This window comes from Emydura macquarii, unplaced genomic scaffold, assembly GCF_026122565.2.
Source record: "Emydura macquarii macquarii isolate MOO-44397 ecotype Brisbane River unplaced genomic scaffold, CSIRO-AGI_Emac_v2 contig_1230, whole genome shotgun sequence".
In the NCBI taxonomy this organism is placed as follows: domain Eukaryota; kingdom Metazoa; phylum Chordata; order Testudines; family Chelidae; genus Emydura; species Emydura macquarii.
Window position 1 is genome coordinate 19226566 of NW_027131367.1, and position 26789 is coordinate 19253354.

The following is a 26789-nucleotide window of genomic DNA, read 5'->3' on the forward strand; positions in this document are numbered from 1 at the left end:
TTTAAAGCTGAGAGAGTCTCACAGTGGAGTCTCAGGCAGCTGAGACCGAGGCCATGATTCCTGGGCTGCACAGCGGTGATGCTAAGTGGGGAGATGCAGAACCAGGAAACAGACCGGAAACAAACCGGAATACTAGAAGGGCCGGTGTGCGCTCGGTCACGTTCCTGGTCACCCTACGAAAGGACAAAGGCCGCGCTTTCCAAGGTCTTCCGATGGATGAGCACTGGGCACGACGAGATAAGCTCATCCCCAGGAAGCATGAGTCACCTCTGGCCTGGAGGTAGGGTGGGAGCACTCGACAAGCATTCGACTCAGTGAACAATAACCCTCCTTAAACATAGCAAAACAAGGCCCTGGTTTGCCAAGGGACAGGGTGAGTTACGAGCCTTCTTTCCTGTCTGGGTCCGATGTCAGGCAGCCATCCCAGGGTGATTTCCTCTACTTCTTCCCAGACTGCCTTGACTGACCCCTGTAGGAAACTTGACAGCCTGTCATCAGCCCGTTACTTCGTGTTATTGTTCAATTAGGTGATTTCCAGGCAATGGGGGGAAGGGGGGAGTGAGTGTGAGCCCCCCAGTACGACCAGCCCGGCCACTCTGGTAAGGGAGCAGCCACGGAGCTGAGCTAAGTACTGGGGAGGACACAACTGAGCAGAGAACCCCAGACAACACGTGACAGTCATGAAGGGTGAATCCTCTGGCTGTTCAGAGGAAGGGCACACCATGGGCAGCGGCCGGGCAAGCATCCCTGACACCCACACCAGACAGCACCCCACAAGCTATTCTCAAGGTATCATCTCTCCAGTGAAGGTGGCATCATTCTCCATGGCCGTGAGTCTAAAACCAGGATCCTCATGGTCTGAAAACAACATCACGCAGTCTCTTTCAGAGCAAGCCAGCAAAACGATGCTAAACCTGTCTCTGACTGAAATTGCTGACTGCTGGGGAGCCGTCATCTGGAGACACAGACACATGAAATGAATTACCATGTATTTTCATAAACTTAAACTAGTCCCATAAACTTGATGAGGGGGCACCTGGTGTGCTGTGACCACTGCCTATCATGCTGGTCAATATTGTCTTATAGTTTCCTAGTGCTCCCCATCCCTCTGTCATCTCTTGTCTTATACTTCGATTGTAAGAACTTTGGGGCCAGGACTGTCTTTTTGTTCTGTGTTTGTACAGCACCTAGCACAATGAGGTGCGATCCATTACTGGGCCTCATCGGTCCTACCACAACTACAATAATAATAATAATAATAATAATAATAATTAATCTTCCACATTGTGGAGTCTCTCTCTCTCACACACCCCATTATGTGCCCTGGTATAAGACCTTGTCCCCTCTATGCATGGTCTATGCCTAGAATGCAAAGACATCTCACAAAACAAAAGGTGCACACAACTAAAGAACCATCTGCATATATACTAATTATCTTTGTAAGAAAACATAGGCTGGGCTGCAGTGGCTTTCAGACAAGGCTGAGCTCACTGGCAGCGAGGGAACAGGAGGTCAAGTGTACCACTTGCAGCTCTGAAAGTTAGCAAAGCTGCCATACTAATCCAAAGTACCAGGTGCAACTACATTTCCTTTCCCCGGGACTCAGGAATGCTCTCAGGACTGTCTAGCCTGAGAAATTTAATTGTGAAGCTTCGGAAATAACTTTCTGAGAAAGCAGGAGTCTGTTTTTCAAAACCAATCAACATTTAGGGGCCTGTCTTTTAAGAGTTATTGCAAAATGTATTATTTGCAGTATGGTAGCACCCAGCTGCCTTGATTGAAATCAGGAAATAATTGTGCTAGGTGCTGTCCACTCACATAATAAGAGACAATCGCTGTCTCAGAGTTTACAGTCTACAAAGACTAAACAAAGGGCGGGAGGGCAAAGAGAGGTGAGATGACATGTCTGAAAGGTCATACAGCAGGACCATGTCAGAGCTAAGAGTAAAATCCAAATCTGCCAACTCCCTAGCCAGCATCCTAGATATTGGGCAATGCTACACGTTTGAGTAACCTTGTAAGGACTTGTCTGCACTGCAAAGTTTTATCACATTTGAACTTGATTGTGAAAAAACAAGTGAGAGGCCATGGCTCAGACCAGGATGAAGCGGTCCGTATTGACCAGGACAAAGGACAATCTCCATTGTGCCGGTTAACTGTGACCCTACCCTGGTCTTAGCATGATGCAGAAAACCGTTAGCCCTGGCCTACGTGGAGCAGGCTGTTGCATGTCCCGCATGATGGCAGCTAACTCAGTTGTTCAAATATGTTGCATTTTGTCCCGTGGACAAACTCAACAGGCGATCAACTTAAGGGTGCACATTCAGACTTGGCATGAGAAGGAACAACTCCACTGGCTTCAAAGAAACCAAATGGGTTGGAAATGGGATACGTGGCCTTGCAATGCCGAGTGACTGGTTTGATCTCAATGTGGGTCAGGTTTGCCATGACGGTGGCTCTTCGGTAGCCCGTGAAATAAGTCGTACGTCTTAGTCCAGTTCCTGGTGGAGAGGGGCCCACATCGTGTGGTACGCAACTTCAGACTTTGCTACCTTTGTGTTCAGTCTACTGTACTTTACATTTCCAGGAACTCTCCTAGTGTGTAGAGACAGCAGCTATTCTTGCTGTAAACTAGAGAGAGGAAAGATGCACACCAAGCCATCGCATGGGAGACTTCACGTTTGTTCTTTCTCGTTCTCTCTTGTGTGGAGGGAAACATGACACATCCCTGGCTTGTGTGTTGGCAGGGCCCAGGGACTGTCAAATGGACACCATTTGGGACCACTAACGTCAGTGAAAGAATCCCTTCCTCCCTCCCTCCCTTCCACCCACAGTTTCTCACAGGGCTCTGAGCATCCGACAATCTATTTATTTTTTTTTATTTGGGAGGACATTGGAAAAATGGAATGTCTCCCAGCTGACCCTGGCAAGGGTCATACAGATGGCTCCCAGCCCCAGGCAGAGGACAGGAGCAGGGATAATTCCCATCAACATTATGTATGCTGCTTGCTCTTGTGTAACTCCTAGAGCGGCCCAGCTGTAAGGCAGAAGGCTGGTGTCCTCAAACCACAAGAGTGGAACTGGAGGGCTTTGCCAGGGAGGAATTTACTTAGAATGTGTGTTTGGAGAAAGACAGCCCTGAGCCACACGGTTCCCATCTGGCTCCCAACTCCCTCCAAGCCTCAAGTATCCACAAACTAGGCTGGAGCAGGCCCGGCTGGAGCGGGAGTGCTGCTGCAGGGCATGACCTGCTGTCTGCAAGCGAGCGAAGCGCAGATGAGTTCCAGCCCCGCTGCACAGCCCGTCCACAGCCCCCCAGAAATAGCATCGCCACCAGCCCCATGTCTTCCACCACCGTAAGCCAGGCAGACTGCACGCAGGGCTGGTTTAAAATCATCATAGCCATGCCTGGGTGTTCTTTTGACTCACCTCCCGGTCCGAGCCTTTAGGGTACCTGGCTTTCCTCCACCACCACAGGCGCTAGAGGGGGGCACCGTGCCCCACCCGCATGGAAGTCAGTGTGGTATCGGGATCTACACCTCACACTAAGGTGTGTTTGCAGCGCGGGTCGCCCGGCCTGAGCCAGCGTGACTCTAGCTAGTGCAGATAACAGCAGCAGTGAAGACGAGGCGGCACAGACCTCAGCGTGGGCTAGGGACATACCCAGGGGCCCCAGTGGGCGTGTACTCGGGCAACTGCGATGAAGCCTGTGCCATCGGATCTTCACGTGGTTATCAACACTAGCTAGATGAAAGCTCGCACAGGTAGGCCTCCCCACACTAGGGCTGCCTTTGGAGAGAGGCAGTCTGGGGTGGGGCAGGGCAGAAGCCCTTGCGTGGTTACAGAGAGGCAGGTGGAGCGGATCACTGAAGGAGGAGAGATCTCTTTAAAGTACCTTGGGCCTAGAGTGATTCCTGACCCCCCAGTCAGTGACTTGCCCAGCTTTAGCACTGATGCATTGCGTGCCCTCGATCGAATCCCTTAGTCTCGGGCTGCCTCAATTTATTCCGTCTGTAAAACAGAGGCTCCTGCTCCCTGCTGTTGAGATCTATAGACGAGAAGCACCCTAGAAGTGCCAAGTATGGTAACACACACCTCGGCCCACTAAAGATCCCACACCACTCTTGGCAAGAGCAGGGAGGTTAGTTCGGGCATCCTGGCCAAAATTCCAACTCCTGAAGTTGCAATTTGCCTCCCACCAGCCTCCTGCAGTTTCTTCTTCCTTCCCCTCCCCGAACAACTCTTGCAAGGCGTGGGCAGAGCAAGGCGCCTGCCCCAGGCCAGCTCAGGGATGCCTGTGCTTCCCTGCTCAACGAGACTGTACAAACAGGCATCGCGAAGAAGCACCAAATGCGTAGGCGTTGCTTGGTTAGCATGCCCCGGAGAGGGGCTACTGTTCAGGTAGGACAAGAACGGAGGGACCTTCAGCTGGGTTTGGGAATGCAGTGATTCCTGACCATCGCTGGCAGGGATTCCTAGCTGCAGAAGGACAAAAAGGCCCGGCCCCCCCATAAGCTAGTAACACCTCTGAGGAATCCAGAGAAAGGGCAGCATCAGCAGCGAGGGGCATGGCCCAGGTGACAGTGCCATGGGCAGTAAATACCTCTCGGCGTTAATGAAACGAAGAGGGGAAATCAAATGGGTATCAGGGGCGGGCGTCTCGCAGGGGTTTTTATGTGCCTGGGGAACCTGGGTCTTGAGCAGCATGTGACTCCCTTTACAGGAAGGTTCACCCAGCTGACGTACAAGCAAGCCACAGCCCTGGCTGCTTGCAGAAACGCAACACCGCGCTCATCAGCACAGGTGCTCTGCAGAGAAACGCACTGATTTTTTTGCAGCTATTGATGCTTCATCCTGGGAAACCAGGAAGAGCTCACCCAGCAAAGAAAGATACGCAGAACCCCGCTGTACAACCCTCCTCACCTGGCGAAATCCAGAGGCTGAATAGGCAGGGATCTGGATCGGGGCTGTTGCCTTTTAGGATTAAAAGTGACCCAGCTGGGGAAGAGGAACCATGAAATCCTCCGGGCGGGTTTGTAAGAGACGGAGGCTCTCAGGATCTCACTCCCCGCAGCTGCAGGCTGTCAAGTCTCCCAGTGGACCTGCTGACAGGCCAGAGTTAAGACCTCGCCTTTGGTTCAAAAATTCAGTTCAGCCTTTCCAGAGTCCGCTCACAGGCAAGCCCAAAATAACAGCGCTGCCGTGGAGAACATCTGCGTGCGTGTGAGCGCGCGAGCACGCCTGTGCTGTGCGACCGTAGTGCCATGTGCATGCCGGTGCCTGTCGTGTTATGATTGTTTCACCCCTCTGTGCATACGTCTGCAATGTGGTGTGTGTAGTTAACGTGTGTGTCTATAGCACTAGGCATCGACCCGTGTGTGTCCAATGCATCTATAGGGATGTTTATAGCGCTGGGTTTTGTGGTGTGCATCTGCTTTCACGATCGGCGTTGATGTCTTGGTAGTTGTAGGTCTTGCTCTGTGTTTATGTACGTGTGTCTGTGCATGCCCCCATAGATGGCTGGGTGACGTGCTTTGGCCAGGAATCAATGCTGGCCGTGTCAGCTCCCTCCATCACACACAGACACGATGAGCGGCAGGGACAATTGCACGTATCCACGCAACGCTGGCTACACACCAGCAGTCCTGTCCCAGCATGCACTGGGCTGAGTGAGAAAGCTGGGATGGATTTTCTGGAGGTGGTCTCAGCTTTGGTTATTCCAGCATCCTGGCCAGAACTCTGCCGATAGCCCCAGGAAGGAGACAGACAGACAGACGGAGAGACAGACAGACACACACACACAGGCTCACACTTTGCCTCCAGCAGTTTGGCTACTAAGAGATAGAGCTGGGCTTGTGACTGATTTTTTTTTTTAAGTGAAAAGGTTATTTAAAAACAAGCTCAGCTGCAAACAGAGGGTGAGCAGCAGCCTTACAGAGGCAGAAGAGTAAGGCAATGCTGAGTCGTCTGTGGCATGGCGCCCTGCCAGAGCGTGGGCAGTAAGTTGCTGAGCAGATCCCGGGTGCAGAGAAAGCGTCAGAGGTCAGGCCCAGCCAACCGGCCTGGCCATCCTGGCTGTCCTCTCCCAGGCAGCTGATGCTTGGTTATGCCACTGCCGGTACCTGCTGAGCAATTATTTCTCAGAGGCGTGTTTGCCAGGCAGTGGCACCACAGTCTCTCTCACCAATTAGCCGAGGGCCCAGCTGGCAGCTGACCCTGCAGCCTGTGCGCCCTTGTCATAAATAGATCCCAGAGTCTGTGGCCGAAGGAGGTGGCGGCTCTGCCGCGGGAGTCAAGGGGAGCTGTGTTATGCTCGGCCCAGAGGGAAGCCCCTCTTTGCCGTGCTTACCAAAGGAGCATCGGCAAGGATTGGGGGCCTGGAAATCAGACCAACACCCTTTGGTTTGATCAGCAAGCACACACGTGCCATGTGCTGCTGTAACCCACTGGGGAGTGTGGTGATCAGTCCCCCTCAGAGCCAGCCCACAGAGGATGAGTCAGGCACAGCCCCAACTAGGGGCCAGTGACTCTGGCGTTTAACTGTACTAGCAGCTCTGGGGGTCTCTGCTCCAGTCGCCGTGCGCCAGCCAACAGGGCAGCTGTCCCACTGCCACTCTGTTCTGCCTGCTGGAACCCCACTGCCTTAGGAACTGGCAGGGTACTGGGACAGACAAGATTCCCAAGCTTCCAATGCTGCAGAGAGCAGCTCCTGTACATCCCAGTATCTGGCCCGCGAACACAGAGCCATGATTCACCCTGGACTGGGCTGACCCATGCAGACCTCACATTTGCAAGGACTTTCTGGATTAGGAAATGATATACATAATATTTTAAACATAGGTAAAATGCTGGGCATATCCCCCTTGGACAGCATCCTCTCCCTTTCCAAAGGGAAAGGTAAATAAGTACGCAGCCCTGGGACCGGAGCGGCGCTTGTGTGGATGTGTCTCAGTGCAGTGTTATGCAGACGGGTGTGTCTCTTTAAGGGCTGCTGGAATTCCATAGGAAATGGCAAAAATGCCTCTCTCAGCCATGAAGCTGCAGAGCAGCCTCGGGAACATTTCCTGTGTGCTGGACTCAGGATCCCGGAGTGCCTGCCACGTACCGCACTAAGCTGTGACTCACACAGCTACATGTTGTGGAAACAGAGCACGTCAGCGTCGCTATGTGACGTGCAGATTTATCCACTTAAGCCTGAAGTTCCAATGGCGAGGAGCCATTCGAAGGCACTGCAATCTGCCTCTCTCCAGTTAACCCACTTTAAACCACGCTGTGCCAGGCCACGGGTGGAGACAGACAGATACTGAAACACAGTGTTGCAAACATTCATGTTAGTGCTGCAGAGATGCTCAGTTCAGTCATGTTCATGGCTTTTGTTTTGTTAATTAGCCATTCATGGACTGCTTTTTCACTGCACGAGTATTTGGGGGAATGGCTGTTCTGACTTAGCACCTGGATGTTCATCAGTTTGACTTTAATATTCATGTTATGTTAAATATATTAAGTAAAATTGGAATGAAACTAAACATTTCAACACTGTCAAAATGAAGCCCTTTGATGGTCCCAAATCAAAATGTCAGGATTTTAGTTTTGCGGGAAAATTTAGCTTTTCTTTCCTATTCGTAAAGATTTTTTTTTTCCTCCCAAAATTGTCAGAATTTTCCAGGCAGCAGAAATTCCAGTTCCTCACCAGCTGTTATAAAAACACATTTCTATCCAACTCATAGTATCATTTCTTAAAGCAGAACACAAACTGCAAACAAACCTGCATAAACCACTGTCTAGAACAGCAGTGGAGAGAAGTTATAATTTATGTAAATTAATCTTGCCAGAGCGAGCTGTTTCCTCTTTTTCCTGTAAGCCTCCTAGTGCTGGGGCTTAGTGAATGCTGGATGATCTTGTTGCACAAGTATTTTCTATGTGTTTTTGGCATTAGCACACATCCCACACGAAGTTCATAAGCCGCCTGTCCCAAAGACTGAAATAGACTCACAAAACCACACACTGAACAATTCCAAACAGATACATTTGTAAAATAAATCAATAAAAATGAAGGTTTGTCCATGAACAGAACAAAGGCTAAAATCATGAAGTGAGCTATTTACTAGGACCAGCTACTCCAGCTCTCGTGACAAGTGTCCTACTGCTGCAGGGAGATGACACCCAAGAATTGGTCTCTTCTGGTCTAGGAATCTATGAATCTATGAAATGGTGTCCATTATGATCATGTAGTCTGATCTCCCAAATAGCACTGGCCAAAAACACTTCATTCAAGTTCTGCATCAAGCCTATAACTTCTGTTTGAGCTAGAGCATCTCCTTGACAAAGATACTCAGTCCTGACTTCAACTGCAAGTGATGGAGAATCCACCATGTCCCTTGGTAAGTGGTGCCAGTCGTTAATCACCCTCTGTTAGAGATGTACACCTTCTTTCTAGTCTGAATTTATTTAGCTCCAGCTTCCAACCATTGGATTTTATGTCTTCATTGTGTCTACTACATAAAGTTATAAGACATAAATGTATGGTTTATTACAACAATCTGTAACCGACGTAAACCCCTCCTCCCAGCATCTAGTGGAAGAAGCAAGTCAACCAGCTTTTACAGGAACAGGTGTACTGACCCCAGGACTGGGATATGTTGAATTCCCTGGGTTACCTACACTTTGAAATCAGGGCAAACGACCTTCCTAGCAACAAAGAAAGATGATTTTTATCTTCAAAGAGCTCAGTGGCCGAGCTCAGCATATCGAAAAAAGCCATGAGTGACCCCTCCATCCCTCTGGCATCATGGAACTTTCTACCATCAGGGTAGAACTCATCCGTGCCCTCAAGGACTAAGGACCATCCCAAGTCTTACCACTGTCCACCTCAAGTGCAAAGTGCACTTCTTCGACCTGCCTTCTCTAACACACGGACATTTTTAAAAACCCTACCAAAACAAACCACCCCACTACACAGACAACCCTACTATTAGAGAGAAGATATGAGAGAACAAGCCACACACAGCCGATGCTAGTCACATCCCATAATGCACTGCTGGAAAAGGCTCACATACCAGGGTGCTATAAGAATCCCATATAGGATAGAAAGCCAGAGGTGTGAGATTGTGGCGATATAAAATGTGATCACGTCTCCTAGAAGTGAAATCACTGTGACTGGATAGCTGAAAGAGTCCCAAGGTTTAAGGGTATCCTAGAAATTTGTAATACAATGTTTCACAGTCCTGTGGTAGCTGGGACACGAGAAAAAGAGTTCAGGGTAATAAGTTCTGTTGACACATCCAAAGTCAGAAACTTGGAGATTGCCAAAAGCTACAGTGCACTTGGTGTCTTTCAAGTGAACAAGACCACCTGAGTGGAAAGGTTTGAATCACTCAGTCAGATCAAGTATAAGGCAGACTGCGAGACCAAGCCAGTATGGACCTTGGAAGATCTACTCTAGGGATTTATTTTGGAGGGAAGGGGCCCAGAGCCCAACGAGAGGAAATGCCGAGGGGTCATCTCTGAGTGTTTTAAGTCCAGAAGATTCTGATCGTGCTTACAGAGGGGGTGACATAGCACTGCAATGATGCCAGTCTATTCCCTATTTGCCACCCCAACGCTTGAGCAGCAGCTGCAGCAAACACTAGGTTGCTCCCTCGTCTTCCAACACCCAGGCAACAGCTCCAGCGATCCTTGATCAGGAACAGCACAGAGGAAAGGAGCACGCTAATTAAAGGCATCTCCATGAGTTGTCCTGTACCAGGGTTGAGCATAAACCTCACTGCACAGGGATAACCGTTGACATACCAGGAAGAGCACACTGGTTCTTGCTCCATGCTGGACGTAGCCTGAGGCAACAGGAAGCAACAGCTCAGCCTGAAGATGGCTGAAGGAGCTATATTTAACGTCCTGTGGTTTGGGGTCATGCACCCTGAAGGCACACTCAAGAGATGGATCTGAGCTGGCTGAGCTGAAGGGCATTAGAGGCTGTGAGTCCTTGGCTGAGATTGCCCTTGGGTCCTACCCTTCACGACCCCTCTGGCTAAATACTATGTTGAAAATATCAGCAAAGCTCATCTGAGCACAAGAACCACTCAGTATTGATCCCCCCTCGCAGAACGGTCATGAAAATGTACAAGCTCATCCACAAAAATGACTTGGCTTTTTATCCATCCTTCACGGCGAATGGTGCTATTGTACTAAGCGAGACAAGGTGGGTCAGGTAATATTTTTCAATCGGACCGACGGCTGCTGGTGAGAGAGACGCGCTTTCATGCGACACGGATCTCTTCCTCTCGTCAGTCCCATCAACATCGTTCACTGTGAACTGGTGAGCGAGTAGAACACAGCCATGTGCATCCATCCTAACCTTTAGATTGTGGCAGGTCTGCCTATGATCCCCCTCCGCAAACTGACCTTCGAGTTTCCTTACCACACCTACTTTTGGGTGAGCGTCCCGCTGGCCTGGAATGCCAACATTTGAAAGGCAGCATGGGAGACAAAACGATTAACTGCCTCTCCAAGAGTTTCGCTCCAAGAGTTTTTTCACTTTAGAAGTAGCTGCCCTCACTGAAGCGGATGGTGAAGTTCCTACTGGCTTCAGCGAGAGCAGAATTTGGCCGACGCCAAGCACTTTTTGAAAATCCTGCCTTTTGTGGGGAGTGCGAGACAGCTTCAGCCCCTCGCTGCTGGAACGACACGTCTGCTAAGAACACGCTGCATTGGAACACCTCCCAGGGCTCAGGCATACAGGGTCAAGTTGCCTTTGCTTGAGATGAGAAGGTGGGGGTAGATGCGACTGCTTTTCCCATGGTTGCTGGAGATCGTACAAACAGCTCAAGTACAGACATTAGGTGGAGAACCCTCTTTAGCTAAAGTGACAGAGCAGCTGCAGTCAGCTTCCCAGGACCCAGATTCAAATCCCAACCAATGTGGAGGCCTCACCCTACAAGGTGCTGAGCGTTCAGTTTGCAAAGTAGCTGGAGGCTTCACGGGGAGGCCTTCAGCCCCTTGCAGAAGAGAGCCCCGGGGCCTGATCTTGCAAAGATGTTTGCACATGCTTAACAGCGTCAGTCTCTGCAGAATCAGGAGCAACATCTGCAAACGTGAGGGCTGCCGTCTCAGTCGATGCACCAGGAGCCCACAGAGCCGAAGGCACGAGCCAGAGAGCCAAGGCTCGTTAGCTGTTGCTGTAACATATTCACATGTTCTGTGGACCAGGTTAGAGGGGGAGCCTCTAGCGACCTAGACAGCGGGTGACACAGACAGCAAATGGAAACTATAAAAGCCTGCTATTTGGGAATGTGGTGCTGGAGAAGAGCAACTGAAAATGCATGTGTTTAGTTAGCCCACCTCCACGATGTGCAGGAATCCTAGCTGTTTATCTCACACAACAGCACGTTTCCTTCGGCTTCTGCTGACACGGCCCCTTTTCATGGCACTGCTCCTGGAAAATAACCAGCCAGTCCTCGAAAGTGAAAGATTACAGAGGAATTTGGGTGGATGGGGCCTCCAGATTTGCAACTTGAGCTAGGACAGACGAGAGCTGGGAAGCCCTTGACTCCACGAAGCAGCAGCAATGCAGGGCTCAGAATGAAATCGCGTAATAAGAAGCATTTAGACAAAACCAGGGCTTCTTCCTGAAACCTCCAACAGAAACCAAGTTCAATAAGTCTTTTCAGCAAGCCAGACCTGCGAATCTCTCTCACACACTCACCTCCCCCCCACCGGCATCTGCTTCTCCCCATTAACGAATCAGTCCTACCGCTCAGTAACTGAAATCACATTCCTATTAGCTCTCCCTTCTAGCACAGACGGCACAGAGGGAGCGTTAAAGGAAGGAGAGGCGGATACGGTTGTTGGCTCTCCATACCCTCGGCAATCTGCAGACGAGCAGAAGGGGAATGAGATGACATGGCCAAACATGAGACAAGGTTACGCCCTTCCTTCCCCCCCTCCCCCCCCAGCACAGTTTTCCCCACTGATCCTCTCTCTCCCAAGACAAACGAGGCTCAGACTGGCAGGTTGTTTTTAATGCTTTCCACATTTCATAACTGCTTCTTGGAACCATTTCAAGGAAAAAAACAGAGTCCTTCCAGAAAACTTTGTTCCAAAAGTCACCATTCCCTCCTTTCCCCCCCACCCCATCTCCCGCTAAAGAAGTGTAACAGCTCCCTCTGCTGCTGGAAACCTTTCAGGCCACCAGAGAACAAGTCTCACACCACAACCAAAATGGAAGCGTCCTACGTGCAAAACCACACCTTGCCACTGAAACACTCGAGGGATACGTCACTGCAAAAAGAGTGGGTTTAATTACATCATAGCACCTCCACTGCTGCCCCCTGGTTTGCCCCAGGTTTGTCCGAGAAGCAGGGGACACTCCTGCTCCATTGCTGACACACCAGAAGAAGTTTAGAAGCTACAGCTTCATTGGTTTGCCCTCTGCTCCTGGCGACTTTGCTCTGGTGGCTTTAAGACGCCGGATGCAGCAGCTGGAGAGTAGCAGTGGTAGCCACAGGCCTAAGGCATATCATTCAGTTTGTGACAGCCCAGCCGGCTGTCCGAGGAGGTGGTTTCGGAGGCTTTTCCAGCCACGGGTTTGAGATGTGAATCGCAAAGGTTTGGTTAGAAAGGAAAAACCAGAAAACAAAAGAACAGTCACCGGCACATCATCCCAACAGAGTTAAAGTAGGACCCCGAGCCGATCATCGGATCTGCAAGAGCGTACTGCTGCGCCCATATGGGACCCGGCAAGGATCCAGCCAGGCAGATCAGATTTCAGGACTGGGGACTAGAGATGGGCCCCCAGCAAAACTCCTGGATCTGACTCCTGACTTCATGCCTGAATTTACCCAAAACGCCTGTGTTTGGCTCTGGTGACCCACAGCGCCTGCAACCCCAATACCAGACTATTTTAGCAGCCCTGCACGGCACTGGCGTCTCTTCAGTCTCTGTAAAAGTGTATTTGGCACATGGATCTTAATAAGGGACAGCCTTGGGAGCTGGGCCCATGCCTTCACATGTGTGTACAGTGCCCAGCACAATGGGTGCCTGGTCCTGCCTGGAGCCTCCAAGCATTGCTGCAGCGTAAATAGACCAGTTCTGATATCCAAACACAGCCCAGATGTGAACAATGGCAGAGACAGCCTGGGATGCTTTTCAAGAGTGCCACTAAGCATTGTTAGAACTGTGCATGAGCCAGGCCCCAGATGTGCTTTGTGGCCTCCGTCCCTTCACAGGGCAGAGAGCAGGGGAGAAAGCATCACCCATCTAGCTTGCTAAAGGTGCCAATCCTACATCTATTGGAAGCCACAGTAGCGGAGGTTTACGAATCCAATGATGTGTGGCGTGAAGACCTGCTGCATTCTCACAGTATGTCATTTTGAAGCTTTCCTAGTTCAATTCAACCTGGGCCTCCATTTCCAATATGTTAATTACACCTTGGCCTCGTTGGTCTACACTTAAAAAATGACATTGACTTCGCTACATTGAGCAGGGTTGTGAACAATTTTGCAACTTGAGCAATGTAGCTAGGTCAGCCAAAACCCTAATGTAGGCATGGCGGGGTAGACAAATGGATTCTTCCATCAGCCTCGCTACCACCTCTTAGAAAGGTGGATTAACTACAATTGATGCAAAAGCCCCTTCCGTTGATGCAGGAAGTACCTAAGCTCCAGTGACAGAGCTGCAGCACCGTAGCTGTGCCAATATGGTGTAGACATTACCTTCAAACTTCTGGGTATTTCTATATCTAGAAAAATAGTCTCTCTCTGACACCACCCATTCTATTTTACAGTATATCCCCTGGAAGGTTGAATCTGAAATCTGTTTCCTTACTGGCATTTGATTTCCTCCCATACCATGCACACATCAGTTTTGTTACTATAAAGCAGTGGTTCTCAATAAGGTATACGCACACCTTTGGGGGTATACAGAGGTCTTCCAGGGGTTACATCAACACATCTAGATATTTGTCTAGTTTTACAACAGGCTACATAAAACACACTAGCGAAGTCAATACAAACTAAAATTTCATCCAGACAATGACTTGTTTATACTGCTCTGTATACTATCAACTGAAATGTAAGCACAATATTTATATTCCATTGATTTATTTTAGAATTATATGGTAAAAATGAGACAGTGAGCCATTTTTCAGTGATAGTGTGCTGTGACACTTGTGTATTTTTAGGTCTGATTTTGTAAGCAAGTAGTTTTTAAGGGAGGTGAAACTTAGGGTCTGCAAGACAAAACAGACTCCTGAAAGGGGTACAATCTTCTGGAAAAGTAGAGAGCCACTGATATGAAGGTTAGAAATAACGGGGGGTTCTTGCTATTGAATGAGAACTGAGCTGTGCCTATTGGTTTGCTATTGCAGAGTTGTTCATGAGTTCTGATCTGCTAACTTGGAAAGATGTTGATTTCCTTGAAAGAGAAACTTCACTGAACAGATGTAAGAAAGAAAAGAATAACTGGGACACATTCTGGGCCCTTTTTTTTCGTTTGTTTGAAGTTCAGAAGATCACAGTAATATTTAACAGTCAGCACTCACGTGGCGTTGTACCGTTAAGGGAACTTGACAGTAAAAGATTCTCAATTAGTCATAGAAACAGGACGGAAAGGGACCTTCTGGGTCATTGAGTCCAATCCTCTGCTACTGCAGGCAACGCCATCATAGCATCCCATTCATAAATTTATCAGAAGCTAGTACTGCTACACATCACTTGGGAGTGTGTCTTCAGTGAGGCCAATGGACTTTTGAAGTCAGTGGAGTGACACCAGCCATGAATTCGGCCCATTGAACTACAGAATCACATTTGACGGACAGCTGCCTGTACTAGCCCCGTCCATGCTCTGTCTAAGATGAGGTGTCCGGCTAGGATGAGATAATGATTCTTGAGGTTCCCATCTCTTTTCTCTGCAGGGTGTTATTCAGAGGCAGGGTTTCAGACCTAATTCCTTCACTGTGCTCCCATGTCAGGCCCAGTGCAGCATCCTGATACTCTAATCTGATGAGAGACTGTCTTGTCTTTTCATCAGCAGTTCACTTTTTTTTTTTTTCCCAAGCCCTTAACCCAACACTGGTGACTTGTGATAAGTGACCCTAGTCATGTGCCCTTCCATGTCGGAAAAGTGGGCCAACTTCACTATCTGCTCAGCAGAAAGGAAACAGGTCTGAAATAGATATGATTTTCCACTGACCCCCAATCAGATTAATTATCTTTAAATGAAATAACTACTACTTGGCACTTGGGTGAGGGTTGTAAATCCATCCACCGTGTGGAGCTTTGTAAAGATGGAAAAGAAGCATTATCCCCATTTTACAGAGGGGGAAACTGAGGCACAGAGCGATTAAGAGCTGGATTTTCACAGGTGCACAGCCCTTCTGCACATTAGACCTAAAGTGATTTGCCCAGTTGCTGGGTTAACAACACAATCAGGACTAGAACCCAGGCCTCCTGGCTGGTGGTCATATACTTAACCCATTAAGTGAATATTTATTCCTACCGAAACCCAAGGAGGCAGATCTTCCTTCCCCTCTTTGAGGAAGCCAGCTTTGTCACTCAGAATTTTTCCTTCCTGCTCCCAGTGAAAACCTTGCAGACCTCATTCAATGCACAAACCTCCCTTGTCTGGTGGCCACAGGTGCTGATCACAGGTGGCACACAATATGCCCCAGCAGAAGTCCTGGGTGGGGAATGGCTCACTGCTCATAGGGCCAACTCTGGCACAGCATCTAGGAAGGCGGGAGCTAAGCAGCATGCTTGGGGTTGCTCATTTGCATACCGCTACCCAGCAGGCCTTTGTAGCTCACAGCTGTTTCAGAGATGGGGACTGAGCCATTTGGACCTAGCTCAGTGCTATCATAGCTCTTTTCTGCTTGCAGCATGAGCCAGAATTGCGAGTCCCCACTGAGAACAGGAAAGCCCTGTTGAGCTGTTTTGTTTGGAAACTCAGCCTTCCCTTTGTCCCCGGTGGTTCCTCTCCCTACATCAATGTAATACGTAGTACCGTGCTCTTCTGTAATGCTTCCCACTCAAAGCCCTCAAGACACTTTACCGCTCCCCTGCAGGGTAGCTATAAGCACCATTAACCCCATTTCACAGAATGGTCAACTGAGGCACAGAGACGTTAATTGGTCAAGGTCACCGTTACAGAGCCAGGAAAAGAATCCAGGCCTCCAGGTCCCTTTCCCTGCCCTTTGGCCCGTTGGCAGCATGTCCTCTTAATAGCCACTTTCATGGGAGAGAACAGCAGCCATCTCCACTGCGGGAATCGTCACGTGAAATTCTCTGGCCTGCGTTATGCCACAGGGCAGCCTAGATAATCGCAATAGTCCTTTCTGGCATGGTGTGACCAGACTCTGGCCTTTGCAAGATGCGGGTTTGGCGTTACACTGATTCCATTGCACACACAGCACAGACTGGAGATGGCGCATCCTGTAACTCAGCCCTCGTTTATATGGGCAAACCCAGAGATTTGCCCCAATCGGCTGGGATCTTATTTAATACTATTGGGCAACAATATTGGGCAACTCAGTGTACTACCAGCTCCTTGGTTCATGTCTATTGACCCCACACTACTTTGAAATGATTCCCCACTTGGATCTTTTCCTTACTATTTTCAAGGGATGTAAAACTCATTTCAGTGTGAGACATAAAAATGTTGCGGGGATTAATCAAGCCAAGGGCAGAAAGCTGGGCTGCTCCTGTCTGTTGATGGGAGTCGCAGCATATGAATTCCACATGCTACGCTCTTCTTCCTGACTGCGGTAGAAATCTCATTCTTCACATGGCTGTGGCTTGTAGTCTGCTGGCTTAAAGCGCCACATATTCTTCTGTGGCTAAAAAGCAGGTTGGGGGCGGGGAGCCCGTAGGGCTCCTTGGATTTGCTGGGAGAGGCTGCAATAGATTTGCCAGCTCCCTTTGCACAGCCGGGAGTAGGTCTTTCTGCAAAGGTCACATTAGATGCTGATGGGCTATTTCGTGAACACAGACTGTCTCTGCTTCAGCACAGCCCCGTTCCGGGTTTTCTGTTTCGAACAGTTGTCCTTCAAAGCACACCCACTGGGAGAATGCTGGGAAATACAAAGTTACAATAAAAATTGCTTCCAAAGAAGGACGCTTTGACTGAGGAAGCAAAGAGAGGCCATTTCAGCCGTGACCAAATGCTAGTCCCTAGCGATCAGGGATGCTAACTCCTTCGTGTAGGGCTGTCAAGTCATCTATGACTTCTACACAGAGACGTAGGTCATCCTCAGCCAGGACCGAAGCAGGATTCAAACAAACAGCAGTTTGAGCGAGTGTAGATGTTTCCAAACCTAGTGCATTCACTCAAGCCCCTCTTGAAACGGCAGGTGTCACAGGTGTCTCCTCGGAACCCACTCGGAGCTGGGCAGAAGGCTGTCCTCATGAGAGCATCAAACGGCTACACAAGAGAATCGTGAGTGAAATTCACCCAGTTGTCGGTTGCATTCAGCAGCCCAGCAAAGCATATGCTGAGATGGCAGCAGAGACGAGACACCACATCACCAAGGATTGGGTAGGCCAGGCGCTCAACAAGTCACCAGGATGCTGGTATTTCAAGGAGCGTGAAGGAAGCTGCCATTGCATCCCCTGCGATGAGTTTCCTTTCATTGCAGAAGGGTAGATATTGATCAGCCTTTGTTCTCATCTCTGTTATGAGCATGCTGGCATCTGTAAAACTGACATAGTACTTCCTGTCTCCCACCCTCTGCCTGTCTTGTCTATGCAGACGGTGAGCATTTGGGGGCGGGGAGTGTCTCTCCCTAGGTATCTGTACAGCTCCTAGCACCATGAGGCCCCAATCTCACTAGGCATGATTGTTCTGTCCTATGCAGCGCTGGTTCCCACTGGGGACCTCATTCCCTGCGAGCAGGTCGGAGATCAGAACACTCCTCCCCGCTGGTCTTTTTACAGGGTCCAGCCATAGATCCGTCTGACTCAGTGGTCATTAAAGCTGGGTTCGCAGCATGGGTGTGGCGGGAAAGGATCACAGCGGACTTGCTATTGGCAGGCGGGCTATCCTAAGGTCAAGTGCTTTGCGTGAGAAAAGGGGTTGGAAATGCACTCCTGCCTGGAGTCCTGGAACCCAGCCCGATGACTCAGCCTGCATCCCCACTTGTCTCCATTTCCCTGCACACACTGCTCTCACACAAGGTCACTCCCCCAGTCAGTCACTCTGATGTTTTGTTTAGGAAATACCAGCTAGGATGTCCTGTCCCTGCAAGAGGGGCTGACAGGGGCCTCTGTCAAGAGAGCACAAGAAAGCCTCCCCTTGCAGCGCTCCGAGATGGGAAAAATCTGTCACACAACAGAAGTGCCGGAGGGAGAGGAACATGTGCTGCAAATCAGCGGCACCTGAAACAATGGGACGCCAGACTGGGGTGAGAGAGTCCAACAGGGCTACCCAACATGAAGCTGGAGCATCAGCACCATAGGGGTGTTTCAGGGGAACTAGCCCAGCTGGGTGCTTCTCCAGCAGCTCTCCCAACAGGGAAAAGCCAGCTGACTTCTTGCTCCTGCAGTCTGAGCAAGTGTCCTGAAGGCAGGGCCCCCACCCCTTCCGGGCAGGCACAGATTGTGTGCACTCAGGGCGGTTCCCACTGTACTGCATTTGTGCTTCAGCATTCACTGTGCTTGTCCTTTGCCTCCCAGGGCAGATGGATGCGCATGCGGCGAACAACCAGCACTGCTTCCCAACCACCCCCATATTCAGGCTACCCAGAGTTCACCGTTAGTGACTTAACACCAAACCTTTCAGCCCAGATGATCTCAGAGGAATCACTGCACCCACCACGGAAATGCAGCCACCTCAGTGGTGGAGCACAGAAGTCACCGAAGAGCACATAACACCGCACTTTAGAACAAGGAGGAAGGATGTGCTTGTGGTTGAGGTACTGACCTGGGGCTCAGGCAGCTGAGGTTCAATTTCTAGTTCTACCCCCTGCATCGAGTGTGACCCTGACATTTACTCTGTCTGTGCCTCAGTCAGCAATCTGTGAAATGGGGTCGTATTTCCTTTGTCTAGTCCCAGTTAGACTGGGAACGTTTGGGGGCAGGGACTGTCTCACAAAAGCCAGAAGGGCCAGGCGGCTCCTCAGCTAAGCTAGCCATGCTCACTTGCGCTCGCTGTGGCCTGAGAGTGGCTGTGTAGTCTGGTGGCTAGCGCGCTCACCTGGGAAGGGGGTGACCCAGCAGCCACTCCCCCCTGCTCCGATGACGTTTTAAGTTATTTGTCTCCTGTTGAAGCTGTTCCACTGGGGCTAGACTGAGGGAACATCCCAGAGCTCAGTGGCGGGGGTGCTCATTGGAGACGTAGGAGATGCCCTGTTCAAATCCCTTCCCCCCTTCATGCAGCAGAAGGACCTAACCTGGCATCACCCACTTCCGAGGTGGGTTACCTTAACCCTGGGCTAAAAGTTATGGGGTTATCCTCAGACTTTGTGTAAGCTCCTGTGCAGTGACCCACGCCAGCAGGCGCACTCAGACCCCGCAGGCGAGTTCAGCAGAGGAACGCGTATCTTCCCCCAGGTTGTGCGTCGCTCAGCGGCTTGGGTGTCTGGACGCCTGGCCCAGAGGCAGAAACACAGGCACAGAGAACTTTTACTGCAAACTTGTAGGCACTGCATGAGTTTAGGCACCTACAAGGTTTGGGGCAGCTAAACGGGGGTCTGACAGTCCCAGTGGGCCTGATTCTGGGATTTAGACACCCAGTGGCAGTGAAGTGCCTAAGTCCTTTGGGGAATCCAGCCCAGTGCCTTTAGTGGTTAGAGCATAGGAATGAAAATCAAGAGAGGTGGATTCCCTTCCCAGCTCGCTGTGTGACCCTGGCCAGATTGCGCTGGGCCTCAGTTTCCCCCCACTGTAAAATGGGGATGATTATAATTCACTCCCTTTGTAAAGAGCTTTGAGTCTCTCAGGTGAAGTGTGCTATTAGTATTATCACTGCTGCTAGAATATTAGCCTGGTTATTCCTCTTCACCTTTGGAGTGTAACCACCGCCTACGCCATTCAGCTCTTTGCTTTGGATACCCTTAAATAGTCATTGCCCTAGAGTAACTGCCTTAGGAAGAATCCTCCCAATGTTTCTGGAAAGCACGGATCCCGTTCAGGGAAATTCTCTGTGCTGTCACTGCAACACCCATTTCCCAGGAAAGAGTCGCAGCCTCAAAAAATAAAAGCAAACAGTCATCACACACAAGTGGAAGAGAGATAAGAGCCTTGGGTCTGACCCACACTGGAGTAAAAAGCAATAATGTACCAGCTTCCAAAAAGCCGGTATCTTGGACATTTGTCAAGGGGCTAAATATAATCCAAAGAGGGCTATATTTAGAGGTATTATTAATAAACTTTCCTGGCCTTGGTGCAGTTAAGTGCACTTTCCATAAATGACTGGGCATGTCTCATCTTTTCCAGGTTAGCACTACGATTAAGTTATGACAGATCCCCAAATTGAAAAGGTGAATTCCAGAGTTTTGACGTGTTATTGAAACAAAACAATTCCCATCATTCAAGTCCAACAGGATCTAAAGGGCCAGATCCACAGCTGGGGTAAAGCATCGTAGGATTATTGCCCTCAGTGGAATGCCACCAATTTCTATCAGTTCAGGATCTGACCCTCTGGGTTTAATTTATGCTGTATGGGCCAGCTCCGATGGTAATTTATATCCTACGTGGCTGCCTTGGGATCCCTTATTTTCAGTAATTTGCTGGAGTCTGGCGGTTCACCTTTATTAGTGCCATTATTTGTGTTCCAGTAGCACACAGACATCACAACCAAGATCAGGGCCAAACTGTGCTGTATGTGCACAAAGCAAGAGAGAGTCCCTGCCCCAAAGAGTTTACAGTCTAACTAGACAAGAAAAACAGTGCAAGTATTATTCTCCCTGCTTTACAGGGTGGGAATTGAGGCACAAAAAGATTAAGGGGGAGATTTTAAGACTAACACGTGAGGGGAGTGCCTAACTGTTGGTTAGACTAAATCACTTTCGGGGGAGACAACGTCGCACTCGAGAATCTGTGACAGAATCAGGAATTGAACCCAGGCAGCCTTAGTCCCAGTCTTATGCCTTGAACACAAGACCATCCTTCCTCCACTCACCACTTGAAACTAACATGGAACACCACAGTAAATCCTTAGCAAGATTCCCCCCGTCTCCATTTTTAGGGCATCATCGTCCATGAACCCTTTATCCAATTCGCTTCAAAATTGGTATAAACATTCAGTTTCAGCCCCATAGCTAGCCTATCAATTTTGAGGTTAGATGCCTCCCCCAAAGGCATAAACCCAAACATCAGACATATAATACAAACACAACTGAAACCTTAACTATGGAGCATTTGCCCATGATGCCATCCCACAGCAACTGAAATGCAACCCTAACTTGGTGGATTTAAAGGCTCAAACTTAAGGAAATGAACAAATTCAGGTTCTACCATTAACACAGCCCCACTGAACATGCTGTATATTTTATAATCGACAACTAACTACATCAACATTAAACACACTACAGACTAGCGCACATTCACAAAAGACAACATAGAAAGGCAATACAAATTACGTCCAGCATGGCAAAGTTAACATTACTGCAAAAATCTTGAGTTTCTTTCCTTCAATTCACTAGATTTGTTACTGAGACACCAAGCTGTCCGGTACCCCAGGGCATGTGACTTCTGGCCAGCTGGCCTTCCAGGCTGCCTCCAAAAATGGAATTCAGAAATGGCAGTTTTGGAGCACACAAAGGTGTTTGTTTCATCCAAATCCAAAATAGCTGACTTTTTGAGAGAGACTGCAGCCTTGCAGAGAAGGAAGGAACACAGCCAACAGGAGGACAATGGAGAAACCAGGTGGTTGAGGTAATATCTTCTACTGAACCAGCTTCTGTTGGTGAGAGGGACAAGCTTCCAAGCTAACACAGAGCTCTGTGAAGAAGATCTCTGTGTAAATTCTCTCACCACCAGAAGTTGGTTCAATAAATCGTATTACCTCACCCACCTTGTCTCTTTAATATCCTGGGATTAACATGGCTACTACAGTCCACACACCACCGGAGGAAAACAGTCATTTTGAACAGGTTATAACTCTGTTAATGTGAACAACTGCCTCGAACACTTAAATCTGAATGGAAGGTCATCAGATAAAGAAAAGCCACTTTACCAACCCGAAGGCCTTTCTCCTGCTGGATGTCAAAGGCCTGCTGCAACCAAGGAAGGTGTTGAGGCGTCTCAAAAAAGAGCCCACAAAAATCTTATATAATGGAAAGTGTTTGGCAGCCCAAATATAGGAGGTGGCACCCACTCCCCCTATACTGCGTACAAAGAACTTATGTACAGAGTGGAGATTGAGGGGAGAAGAGAGAGACGCCTACAGCAGTGGGTTTTCAGCAACCCCCGGTCTTTATGCTCTCTGCCACCAAGAACAACCTTTGCACTTCAGGATCTCACTCAGTGCAGAAAGGCAGTTATTTATATAGTAAAGACTCCATCCCTCTACTCCCAGCATACATTGCAGGTAGGCACACAAAGATGGTTAATATGGTGGACCACATTTCCCATGATGGCTTGTAATGGGCAAGCCTACAAAGATGACTACCTTGGGCCCATGTTTTCAACCCTTACATCGCTTACGGAACTGGAGAGCTCCAGCTTCCAACCCTCAAATCCAGGACAGTAGGAGTGGTCCCATACGACATTCCCTGGGCTACTTCCTCATCATAGGATTTTGTATTTTAATTTCCTTGCTTCTTCAAAAAACAAAACAAAAACACAAAAGAAAGAAAAATCCAGAGCGACAGGCTGGAATGCAATTTGCACGGTCCACCATTTGTCTCAGTTGATGCTTAAAGCAATCATAAAATGTGCAGTAGAAAGGCTCCATCTTGTGGAGGTGATCTCTACAAAAGCATAAAGATTTCAACACAATCGGCTTCTGCACAGAAATCTGCCTATGGACAAAGTTTTCTTTGTTCTAAACTTTCTGCACAGATATTATCTACGATATTTGGTGGCACTGCTAGTATCACAGCTCCCAGCATCAGCGATGATTGCACAACTGGACACGAATGAAGCTCAGTTTTTAAATGTTTATAACTCAGCTGGTTTGTAGCCATGCCAGTCCCAGGATATTTGAGAGACCAGGCGGGTGAGGTAATATCTTTTATTAGACCAACTTCTGGTGGTGAAAGAGACACGCTTTTGAGGTACAAACAGCTCTTCTTCTACTAAGTCTACTAAGGTTGGGAGAACAAGATTTTTACTGGTAGATGTTGATGTCACTGTATAAATACCAGGGCCATCTGATGGGGGGTACAAATGATTCCAATGGAACCAGGCCCATCAAGGACCCAGTGTTTTGGGGTTTTGTTTGTTTGTTTGTTTGGAGGGGGGTTGTTTTGTTTTTATTTCTCACTCTTTTCTTCCCCCATGGGGCCTAGCCTTCTCCATGTAGTGCCCGATGGTGTGGTCAGCATCCCCTTTAATGCTTCATAGATATTATTGATATCTACACCAAAACAGTCCGGTCTCTCTGGGGCTGGGGTGCAGTGAGAAGTAGGAGGATGTGGAGTCTCTCTGGGGCTGGGGGGCAATGACAGTGAGGATGACAGTCTTTCTAAGTCTCTGGGGCCCACGTTGGGGCTGCTGCTAACAGGAGCTAAAAAACACGCCTGTTCTCCTAGGGAAGACAAGGCCGTAGAGACCACATTGCTGCTTAGAGCCATGGTGCTGCAAGCAAACACTCATCCACGTGTTAACTTTCAGCATTGACATCAATGGGACATCCATTTTCACATGCTGAAAATTAAACATGGTTTGCAAGGTTAGGCTCTGGAGATGCATAAATCTAGATTTACGGGTCTCAGACAAAGTCTGGATCATTGGTAGGGATCCTGTAGCTTTTCACTTTTAGCAATCAGCTGCTCAAAAAAAAAAAAAAAAAAAGCCCATCCCCTTAGTCATGCAATCATATTGCCTGCTACACAGCTGTGTCTGACCATGTCTGCAGGTGCACATTGCCATTTGGTGGTGATGGAGTGAGGGACACCTTGAGAGATAGGAAGACAAAAACTGGCTTTCCTTGGTCAGAAAATAGGTACTTGGAAAGGGAAAAGTTGGTGCAGGAACAGCATCACAACATGGGCTGCTAATGGAACCAGGAGTGAGGGACTATAACTTGCAAGTCAGTCACCTCTCTTTAGCGTAAGGTATTTGCTTGGATCCTTAGCAACCTTGTTTTGGGCTGCTAAAATTCCAAATGTTATTTTTAAAATCATAACCCTGGTTCTATATAAGAATCCTTCCTCCCACCCCATTCCCCTAGTCTGTTATATAGATAGCATAGTCCCCAGGCCTGGGTTTGGGGCCTGGGTCTCCTCTTCCCAAGTGCTCAAAACTCACAGGCTTTGAAAACCCAAAATAGCATCAGATTTTAAAAGCAATACGTCTGGGGCATTTTTATTTGCCTTATTCTGGTGGAACCGGAGAAGGAGGTGTCCCACTGGCAAACCGTCCTCTGCAACTATGAGGGCTAAAAAAAAAGGGGGGTGTATTTTTTTCAAATGGAAGTGGAGATTCTCACATATCACCTGACTCCAGGAGGTGGGGCTTCAAGAAACATCGGTCAGCATGAGACTTGAGATAGCAACAGTCTCTCCCTTACACAGCTGTGAAACAGGAACAACTCTACTAAGGCATTGATGTCACACTCAGGTGGCACTGGTGACAACTGAGGCAGGCCCTTTCACTTCATCACCTGAGACGTGATATGCATAGGAAGGGTCCCATTCAGCCCTGGTGAACGCCATCAGCTTGGGAGCCTGATTTGCTGTTTCATTACTCCACTGATTAAGCTGCACCAGTCTAAGACTAGAGTAACACACCAGGGAATCAGGTTCTGGCAGTGCTAGCAAGTGTAAGGAGACCATTCAACCCCTCAACCCCAGCCACACACCTTTGAACAGGCATCTCCATGGGAACTGAGGCTATGGATTTCATTGCTCTCCCACAAACCAAACACTGGCCAGGACACAGAGCTACGTGGCACCTGTCCGTGGCTGCCATTCCAGCCCTAGGGCTTGTTTTACAGGTCCTGCTGCCCCACAGCCCAACCCAGGATTATTGAAATCCACTAGCTGAAACGGCAGATCTACTGCTACCCCCATTAGACACTGTCTGTGGTCATCCTGGCATGCCCCACGGAGGCCAAGGTATGGACACCTAGTACTGCACTAGGATTGCACCCGCTGCTGTCCCTTAATATTTACTACTTTCTTATGCTTCAAACAGCTCTTTCACTGGGGAGTTTAGTTTTCTCAAACCAATTACACCAAGTTCTACATCCTCTGCCCCTTCTTTAGGATACACAGACTTTTATCTGCCCCCTCTCAGGGCTCGTGGTTAAATTACTTGCGTGTCTCTGCCCCCCCAGGCCTAGTTTGCTGCTGAGATTTTATTCTGTTTCTTACCCCTGATCCCAGTTCTGCCCTCCCTGGGCCTACCTGCTTCCTGAAGGGGCTGCAGCTCCTCACAGCTAAGCAGTTTCCTTGAAGGGCTATAATGCAATGTTTTCTCTTCCCACCCCCTCCAAACTGACTTAGTCCTGCTGTCTCCTGCCTAATTATAATCCCCATCAGGTGGCATCCCAGCCCCTCCTCAGGCCCCCAATTGGGTGCACCTGTTGGTCATCAAGGTGGCTGGGCCTGCTTCATTTAAGGAACCAGCCAGGTTATGACATGCTTCTATTCAGGGCCAGTGTAGAGATCTCTTCTGCAGCTCACGAGTCTCAGGACAGTGGCGCCACACCAGCAGTTATCCCACACTTCCCAAACTGAAGACAGGGTAATTTAATTGTATGGTCTGTGTTATTGTGCGGTAGATACAGGACCTCAGGGAGTTATTTTTGTATTTGTTTTCATTACTCCACGTACCATAGACCCATTCTGCAGAGTACTGACTTGTATTAGTGAAATAGCTATGCTGGGACATTCAGCTGCATGTGCATGTCCTGTCTATGCTCCTTTTTGACTATTTATTATGTGCCATAAAAAATATTTAACTTTTTGTATAAAAAAATAAAAAACCACCAAACCCTAAATGTGGGGTCTAAGTTAGCCAGCATCATCTCTTTAGTGCAATCAAGTGCCTTGTGAAAGCACAATCCAGGCAACCTACAGCATCATAACACACCTCTCTCTGGAGACCCAGTAGTCCTGACCCTATTAAAGGGCTATATCTTGTATTTATTTACCACTAGACCATACTTATTCCTTGCACTCTGCATGGCTCATGGTAGAATGACTGAAGCTGACAGGAGGGGACTTACAAGTATCTCACTGGACAAACTGGTTTCTCTCTCCAACTTTGCCCCCACTCCCCCTCTTAACCCTATTATCCACTCTAGAGTGAGATTTTTCTCTTATCCTTTTACCCACTGCTTTGCAAAAATCATTTGTCACTGTCCTCCTTTCCTGTGTCCATCCATCAGTTTCTGTGCACTCAAATATATTTAGAGTGGTGGGGTGCAATAAGCATATATATAGCTAGAAACACCCAAATGCTAACTTCTGCTCTGCCATGATTTGCTGAGTTGCTGTGGGGCACATCAGTTTCCTCATCTGTACCATGGGGTCAGCAATACTTGCCTCCAGGGGGAGTGGTGTGCACTAATGTAAGCAAAGCAATTTGTGTTCCTCAAATGGAAGGAGCTGTAGTTGCCCTTGTTAATAACACTGCCATGTTATTACATTGCATGTTGATCCAGTTTTGTCAGTTACTAGTAAGGGCACCCGA

At 48.8% G+C, this 26789-nt stretch overlaps 1 protein-coding gene across 1 annotated transcript in view; it reads right to left on the reverse strand.

Moving 5' to 3' along the window:
* Positions 1-25580, reverse strand: part of CDRT4 (CMT1A duplicated region transcript 4) — a 90893-nt gene extending 65313 nt beyond the window's left edge. The window contains exon 1 of the transcript XR_010919659.1: positions 25499-25580. The gene's annotated coding sequence lies outside the window, so the exon portion shown is untranslated. The remainder of the gene's footprint in view (positions 1-25498) is intronic.
* Positions 25581-26789: the final 1209 nt, after the last annotated feature.